Raw genomic sequence first — 7,485 nt, forward strand, 5'->3', positions numbered from 1 at the left:
TGACAAATATTGACTATGTGACTCTGGGCAAGTCATTTAATTTCTCAGTGCTCTAGGTAACTCTTTAAGATAGTATATGGCTATAGAGAATTTGCCAATCTGTATTTTTAGAGGGAATTTCCTCATCCCAGAGTCCCTAATACTAATAAGATCATAAGTCTATTCCCTATCCCTATTACTATTCACAAAAATCCTGTGAGAGAGGTAATGCAAATATTATATTCTTTCTTTTGAGAGCCAAAGAAACTGTTGCCAAAAGAGATTAAGTGATTTATCCACAGTCTCACACCTAGGAAGAGTCAATAATGTTTTTCAATGATGATGGCCCACCTTAAATCCCCTGCCTCCAGGGAAGAGAGATTTTCTCTGCAGTTTACGCCCAAGGTGTTTAGAGGAGAAATCAGACACACAGGCCATGAGGGTGACCAGTTGGCTACCCCGCACACTGAGTATCTGCAATCTCAAGACCCTGTCCTTTTGCAGGTGAACCAAAGGCCATGGAAAGGGCCAATCAAACCAGAAACTCTGAATTCATCCTCCTGGGACTCTCTTTTCAGCCAGAGGATTAGAAGCCACTCCCTCTTGGGTGTTATTCATCAAGTACCTGATCACCCTCCTTGGGAACCTGCTCATTATCCTGGCCATTCACTCAGACTTCTGGCTCCACACCCCTATGTATTTCTTCCTGAGCATTTTGTCCTTTGCTATACTTCTGTCATTATCCCCAAGATGCTAGTGCACTTCATATCAAAGACAAAAACTATCCCCGGTGTGGAGAGTCTACCCCAGATGTATTTCTTCCTAGCCTTTGGAAAAAGACAGTTGTCTGCTGGCTGCAATGGCCATTGACAGATACGTGGTCATCTGTGACCCATTCCATTATGTCATAGTCATGAGAAATAGATGTCATGTCTTGCTGCTAGCTTTCTCATGCTCTATCTCTTATCTCCACTTCCTACAGCAAGTCTTCTTGGTGAACCAGTTGATTTTTCTGTGCCTTCAATACTATCCACCACTTCTTCAGTGATGTCCATTCTGTGCTGAAGCTGTCATGCTCCTCCACCTACTTCAATGAAATTGTGGAATGACAGAAATGCAGGTCATTGTGATGACCTCTTTTTTGTGCACTATCTTCTCCTACTTAAGAATCATCATTACTGTCCTGAGGATCATTTCTGCCACAGGAAAACACCTTAGTGCTGAATCCCTTCATCTATAGCCTGGGGGAAAATGACATGAAGTGGGACTTAGAGAAGCTGATGAAGTCATTGGCATCATCTCATTAAATTTCATTTTTAATCTCCCTCCTTCCTAGTGCTTTTCCTCTGAGATCACCCTCCATTTATAGTATATGTATTTTATATGTACATAGCCTTTATTTGTATCCCTAGCCCTTAGGACATAGTAAGGGTTTAATAAATTCTTATTGTCTGATTGAAGGAAATTTTTTGCAGTCTCCAATTCCTGTCTACATCTTAGCACCGATTTCACATTCTTGATCTCACTCTCCTTTATAATTGCTTTCCATCAAATCACATTCCTTCCTGCTTTTCCAAACTTTACCAAAACCACAATTTTCCCAGCAATATCATCTTCTGTTTCTTGAAACAGCCATGATTATGATCATTTCTTTAACATTATAATCTTATCTGCAGAAGTATTCCACATTTTTGCAAATATTTGGTGACGTGGCCGCTGCAGTGGTGAGCATGAGACCAGCTCAGTGCTCAGTAACCCGGAGACGCATGGATGAGGCGGGAGACAGCAAGGTGGCAGAAGCTCTGTTTATTGAGTGCAGGTAGCTGTCTTTTATAGCCCTAGTGATGCCTGTTCAAAGCGTGATCCCCCTGTGATAGCCAATCATCAGGTCTGCTGGAGCTCGTGTCAGGACTCATCTCCCATTGAGAGGAGAGCCAAACCAACCGTGGGAGCTGCATGTCAGCAAAGGAGAGGTCCTGGGAGACTTCCTTATTTTTGCCACGCAACTACGTTGTGACCCTCAGCTTCTACTGATAGAAGCTAGAACTCCCATGGGAAAGTTCCCTCAACAGAGCTCTCATGAGACCGTGAGACATTCACCCTAACAATTCCCCCTTTTTGTTTTAAAGAAGGCGTCGTTGTGGGTGTGTGTCTTTCAGCACTTGTAGCTGAGACATAACATTTTTGAACGTGGAGATCATTACTTTCAAGAGGCATCCGGCTATAATAGGCAAGCAGCATAAAAGTAAACACACTACAACAATCAATATAATCCAATACTCAAATGACCCCCTCCAATTGGAGGCGTTATCAAACCAATGTATGATTTTCTCTGCTGTTTTGTCAGGATCCAAGTCCTGTTCAGAAGCCTTTTGTATTTCAGAGGTTAAGATGTATAAAGTTTCAATGTCAGATTCTGTTGTGTTATTTAAGAATAGACCATTCAAGTGGTTTCTGATTACTGTCCAGTTATAAGTAGAATTGTCATGTATAAGTATCATGCCATGACTGAACAACAGTCCCACTTAAGTTCATGCAGTGACGGTGCACCGCTACACAAGTCTCCACATGAGGCCAGCCAGACCCAGAGTCACTGTTCACCTTACATTTGTCCAGATCCCCCACGTGCAGGGAGGTGGCATTGGAGCAGGGCGTCCCCTGTCCACCAAGTAGGTGAATCTGGTGTGGCCCCATGCCGGGAATGTTCATGGCAAGGGTGACGTTCTGCAGTTGTATGCAGCCCTCCACGTTGTTGGTGCGGGACCAACAAAGCGGCTGCCGCATGGACAATCCTGTGAAGTTGTATTTTACTGACGATGGAGTCGCATTAGTTTGTGTGGGGAGGTCAAACTCATACCTCACCATTAGTGATGCAGTCCCCTGGAACACAAGGTTAGGTAACTCTTCACCCCAAGCTACTACTCGAGGCCACGGGGGGTCCATGTAGATCGCCCACCGGTGTAAGATCTGATTCCCTGCCACAGGTGTTGACAGGCTTAGTAGGAGAAGCAACTTCATACAGGTCTGCATTGTCCTTCGTCTCCTTTTCCTCTTGCTGGATCTCCTCCTTTTCTTCCTGGGGTGTCTCCTGAGCAGGGACAATCTTGAGGGTTTTCGTTGGCACCCACTTAGCTCCTTCACCTGTTGAGATACAAACACACCCTGGTCCCCAGGTTAGTACCCTAAAAGGTCCTACCCATTCATTATTGGAATTTTTCCACAGGACCAATTTCTTTTTATCTGTGTATATTGTTGGGCCATCATGAGTCAAGGCAGGTGAATTGTGAGGTAAAAAGAATTTCATAGCAAGGGTAAGGTCATTACCATCAAATTTCAAATAACTTATAGTATACAAGATTTTATTAATCTGTCTTTGAGGGGATAACCGCTCAGCTCCCCCTTTTTGTTTTTGAAAGAAAGTTTTGATGGTTTGATTCATTCGTTCAACAATGGCTTGACCAGTTGGGTTATAAGGAATACCACATATATGCTGTTTGCCAAACTCTAGAAAAAAGGCTTGTAATTGTTTGGCAGTATAAGCGGGCCCATTATCAGTTTTTATCGCACATGGTGGGCCAATTATAGCAAAAGCATGATAAAGGTGATTAATAACATGTCTAACAGCTTCTCCTGTTTGAGGAGTAGCTATACAAAATCCTGAAAATGTATCCACAGTAACATGGAGGAATTTATGTTTCCCCAATGGTGGAATATGTGTAACATCCATTTGCCATAGAGAATTAGGAAAAAGTCCTCTAGGATTGATACCAGAGCGAAGTGATGGTGAATTGAAAGCGACACATTGAGTGCACCTTTTCACTATAGCTCTGGCTTGTTCTCTAGTTATGCCATAAAGGCGATGTAGAGACCTGGCTGACATATGATACTTACCATGTCCTTGTTGTGCTTCTTGACAATTGCCTATAAGCATAGAATCCACAATATTATTCCCTGAAAATATGGGATCTAACCCATCTGTATGGGATCTTACATGCATTACACACAGAGGATGTTGTCTTGATCTGATGCATGATTGAAGTTCATAAAACAATTCTGTTATTGGTGAAGCTTCAGGTTTAATATATGCTGTTTCGATGTGAGAAAGCACACCAGCAGCATAATGACTATCTGTAATAATGATAATAGGTTGAGGTATTCTGCAAGCATGTAGAAGAGCATATAGCTCATTCTTTTGAGTGGAAGTATATGGAGTCTGTATAACTGTATGAATGTCTAAGTCAGGACAATATATAGCAGCTTTCTTTTCTTTAGTAGCATCAGTATAGACATTATAGCCATCAACAGGTGTATTCCTGACAATCTTGGGAAATATCCATTGCCAGTTATTAAACCATTTTGCAAAGGAGTGTTTTTGTACTGTTTGAATGTTACCTAGATTCAATAACACAGTCCAATGTTCATCACAATATAAAAGGGTCTCAAGTCTTTCTTTTGTAACAGGGACCCACAAAGTGCCTTTCTGTCCACTAAGATGTAAAATGCGAAGAAGTGCCTTTTTAGCCAACATAGAGGCTTCTTCTAGATAACTAGTTAAAACTCTTTTATTACTGGTTTTGCTGTATAACCATTCTATAATCTTTTCTTCTTGGTGAAGTATAATGTGTGGATGTTGCTGAGCCATTATCAATGTGGCTTCAATCTCCTTCTGTGGAGATACCCCATGGGTGTGATTTCCTAACTTCCTAATGATTTGTTTTAAGCTTTGTTCAGCCCCAGGGGTCCATTTTCTAGGAGAATTTAAGTGAGGATCCCCTTTTAAGATAGAATATAAGGGTTGCATCTTCTCATTAGTAAAGCCTATCTTTGGTCGCATCCATTGAATATCTCCTATCAATTTTTGGAAATCATTTAAAGTTTGTACCTTGTATTGTCTAAGCTCAGGAGGTTGTAAAGAGACTTCCTCCAAGTCAAGATGAAATCCCAGATATTGAAAGGGAGGTTGTTTTTGCACTTTCTCTGGTGCTATCTGAAGCCCTTTGTTTGTCAAAATAAATACTGTTTCTTGGAGTATCTGCTCAAGGACTTCTAAATTGGCATGACTACAAAGAATATCATCCATATAGTGCACTAAATAGGCTCCTTTATATTTGATTCTTAAAGGCTCTAGTAGGTCTGCTATATATCTTCGGCAAATAGTAGGACTATTTTTCATTCCTTGTGGTAAAACTTTCCATTGATATCTCTGAGCAGGAGCACAGTGATTTGGTGTAGGTATAGAAAATGCAAAATATTTACAGTCGTCAGGGTGCAAGGGAATGGAATAAAAACAATCCTGAATATCAAGGATCCACAAGGGTTGATGTCTAGCGATCATATTTGGTGAGGGTAGTCCTGTTTGCAAAGGACCCATGTTTTCCATTCTTTTATTTACTTCCCTTAAATCTATTAACATTCTCCATTTTCCTGATTTTTTCTTAATGACAAATACAGGAGAATTCCATGGACTAGAGCTTTTCTCTATGTGTCCCTGCTGTAATTGCTCTTGTACTAAAGGGTGTAAGGCGGTGAGTTTCTCTTGTGTCAGGGGCCACTGATGAACCCACACTGGCTCTTTTGAAAGCCAAACTAATTTATGTGCTATTAATGAAACATCAGTGGCCCTTATGAAAAATCCGTGCTGATTGTAACACCCATGTCTGTAAGAACATCACGTCCCCATAAAATAAGAGGTAATCCTGCTGTGATATATGGACGGAACATGCCACTTTTATTGTCCTTTTCCCATGTGAGGGGACATGTAGAGATTTCTGTTTCTTTATTGCCTCCTACACCTCGTAAAAAGGTATAAGCCAATTCCTTAGGCCACCAAGGTGGCCACTGGTCTGCAGGGAATACTGATTTATCAGCCCCAGTATCAGTTAACCCTGTAAATTTCTGTTTTTCTACACTTATAGTACATAGGGGACAGTCCATAGAGACAGCTTGTGTAAAAAATGCTCCTGACCTCCAGCCTGTCTGTGGGCCTTCTATTATGGTAGGATCTTCTATGTGGAATTCTGCAGTGACGGTGATGGCTTGAGCCACGCACTGTCCCCTTTCAATATAGGTATCATCATTGTTAGTGTTAATCATGGTGAGGTGAGGGAGGGAGCCTTTATACATTTGAATAACTGGAACTGCATGTGAGTAATGCTGATCTGGGGGTGATATGGTAATTAAGGAAAATTCTGGCCCCAATTCCTGTTGGTCCATGAGTGGGACGTTAAAGACAGCATGGGGTGGCAGTTTAAAATTATCTAAGCTTCTCAGTTTCAATGCTCGAATTGTTTTTCTTGGGCAGCTAGAGTCATGTACTTCTTTCCCCATTCGTTTGTGAGAGGGTTTGATTCCTGTACTGTCATCCCCATGGGACGAGTATTCGGGGCTCCCGCAGAGCCCCTGCGCCAGTTTCCCGACCTGCATTCAGAAGCCCAATGCCCTAGCTTTTTACATTTCGGACAGGGCGTGGCAGGGCATCTTTTGTTTGACTAGCAGTCTTTCTTAAAGTGCCCTTCTCTCCCACATTGATAGCATGTTTTCCCTGTTTTTTCCCCTGACTTATGCTCTGCTAACAATTGATTCATCAACTCAAAGTGAAAACACTGATTCCCTACCTTTTCACATCTCCTTATCATTTCCTGTAAGGTCGCATCCCTAGGCAAACCTAGCATGACTTTCTTACAGTCTTCATTGCAGTTTTCTCTAAGTAGTGATTTTATGACTATTTCAGTCCCTTCTACTTCTCCCCTTGTTCATGGGACTAGTTCTCGAATTCTAGCCACAAAGTCAACAAATGTCTCAGTAGGTTTCTGCCGGGCAGCAGTCATAGACTCCTTTGCCTGCCCCTTTTCTGGTATCCTAGACCAAGCTTTTCTAGCTTGTACTGCAATTCTATGATAGCCCTCCTCAGCATATCCTAGCTGTTGGGCAGTAGTAGCAAAATCCCCTGTGCCACTCATCTGTTCGAAGAGTGCTTTTCCTTGGGGTCCAGGTGCCGTATGAAACCATACGGCACTGATCTACAAATTCAGCCATCCAAAAGACAGCAGCTCCGGGCGTCAGAACTGCACGGGCTATGGCCTTCCAATCATTTGGACACAAAATAGAGTTAGAGATAACCTCTAATTGATACATTACAAAAGGTGAAGTAGGTGCCTATTGGGCAACTGCTTGTTTTAGCTGCAGCAAGGTTTTAAAAGAAATACTTTCATGCCTCCTCCGTACCTGTCCTGGGTTAAAGGGATCAGGTTCTTCGTTGACCGGATAGAGGCTAATATCCCATTCACTAACATCCTCACCCTTTTCTTTTGTTTCTCTGATGCCCTTTTGTAATGGTGATTCCTCACCGCTGGACTTTGTTGTGTGCGCGCCAAGGTGGCCACCCCCACTTCCCAAAGTTTGTGGCGCAGCAAAAAATCTCTTATCTGCTCTTGCAGGAGGAGTTGTCGGTGGAAATTCCTTGCTATCCTGCTCCTGCAATCCTCGTTTCTCGGGAGGGGTAACTAC

At 42.3% G+C, this 7,485-nt stretch overlaps 1 pseudogene; it reads left to right on the plus strand.

The window, feature by feature from the left end:
* Positions 1–497: 497 nt before the first annotated feature.
* On the plus strand, positions 498–2,151 carry LOC114046901 (annotated as a pseudogene).
* The last annotated feature ends 5,334 nt before the right edge of the window (positions 2,152–7,485 follow it).

The sequence above is a fragment of the Vombatus ursinus genome, unplaced genomic scaffold, assembly GCF_900497805.2.
Source record: "Vombatus ursinus unplaced genomic scaffold, bare-nosed wombat genome assembly UNPS02014786.1, whole genome shotgun sequence".
Taxonomy (NCBI): domain Eukaryota; kingdom Metazoa; phylum Chordata; class Mammalia; order Diprotodontia; family Vombatidae; genus Vombatus; species Vombatus ursinus.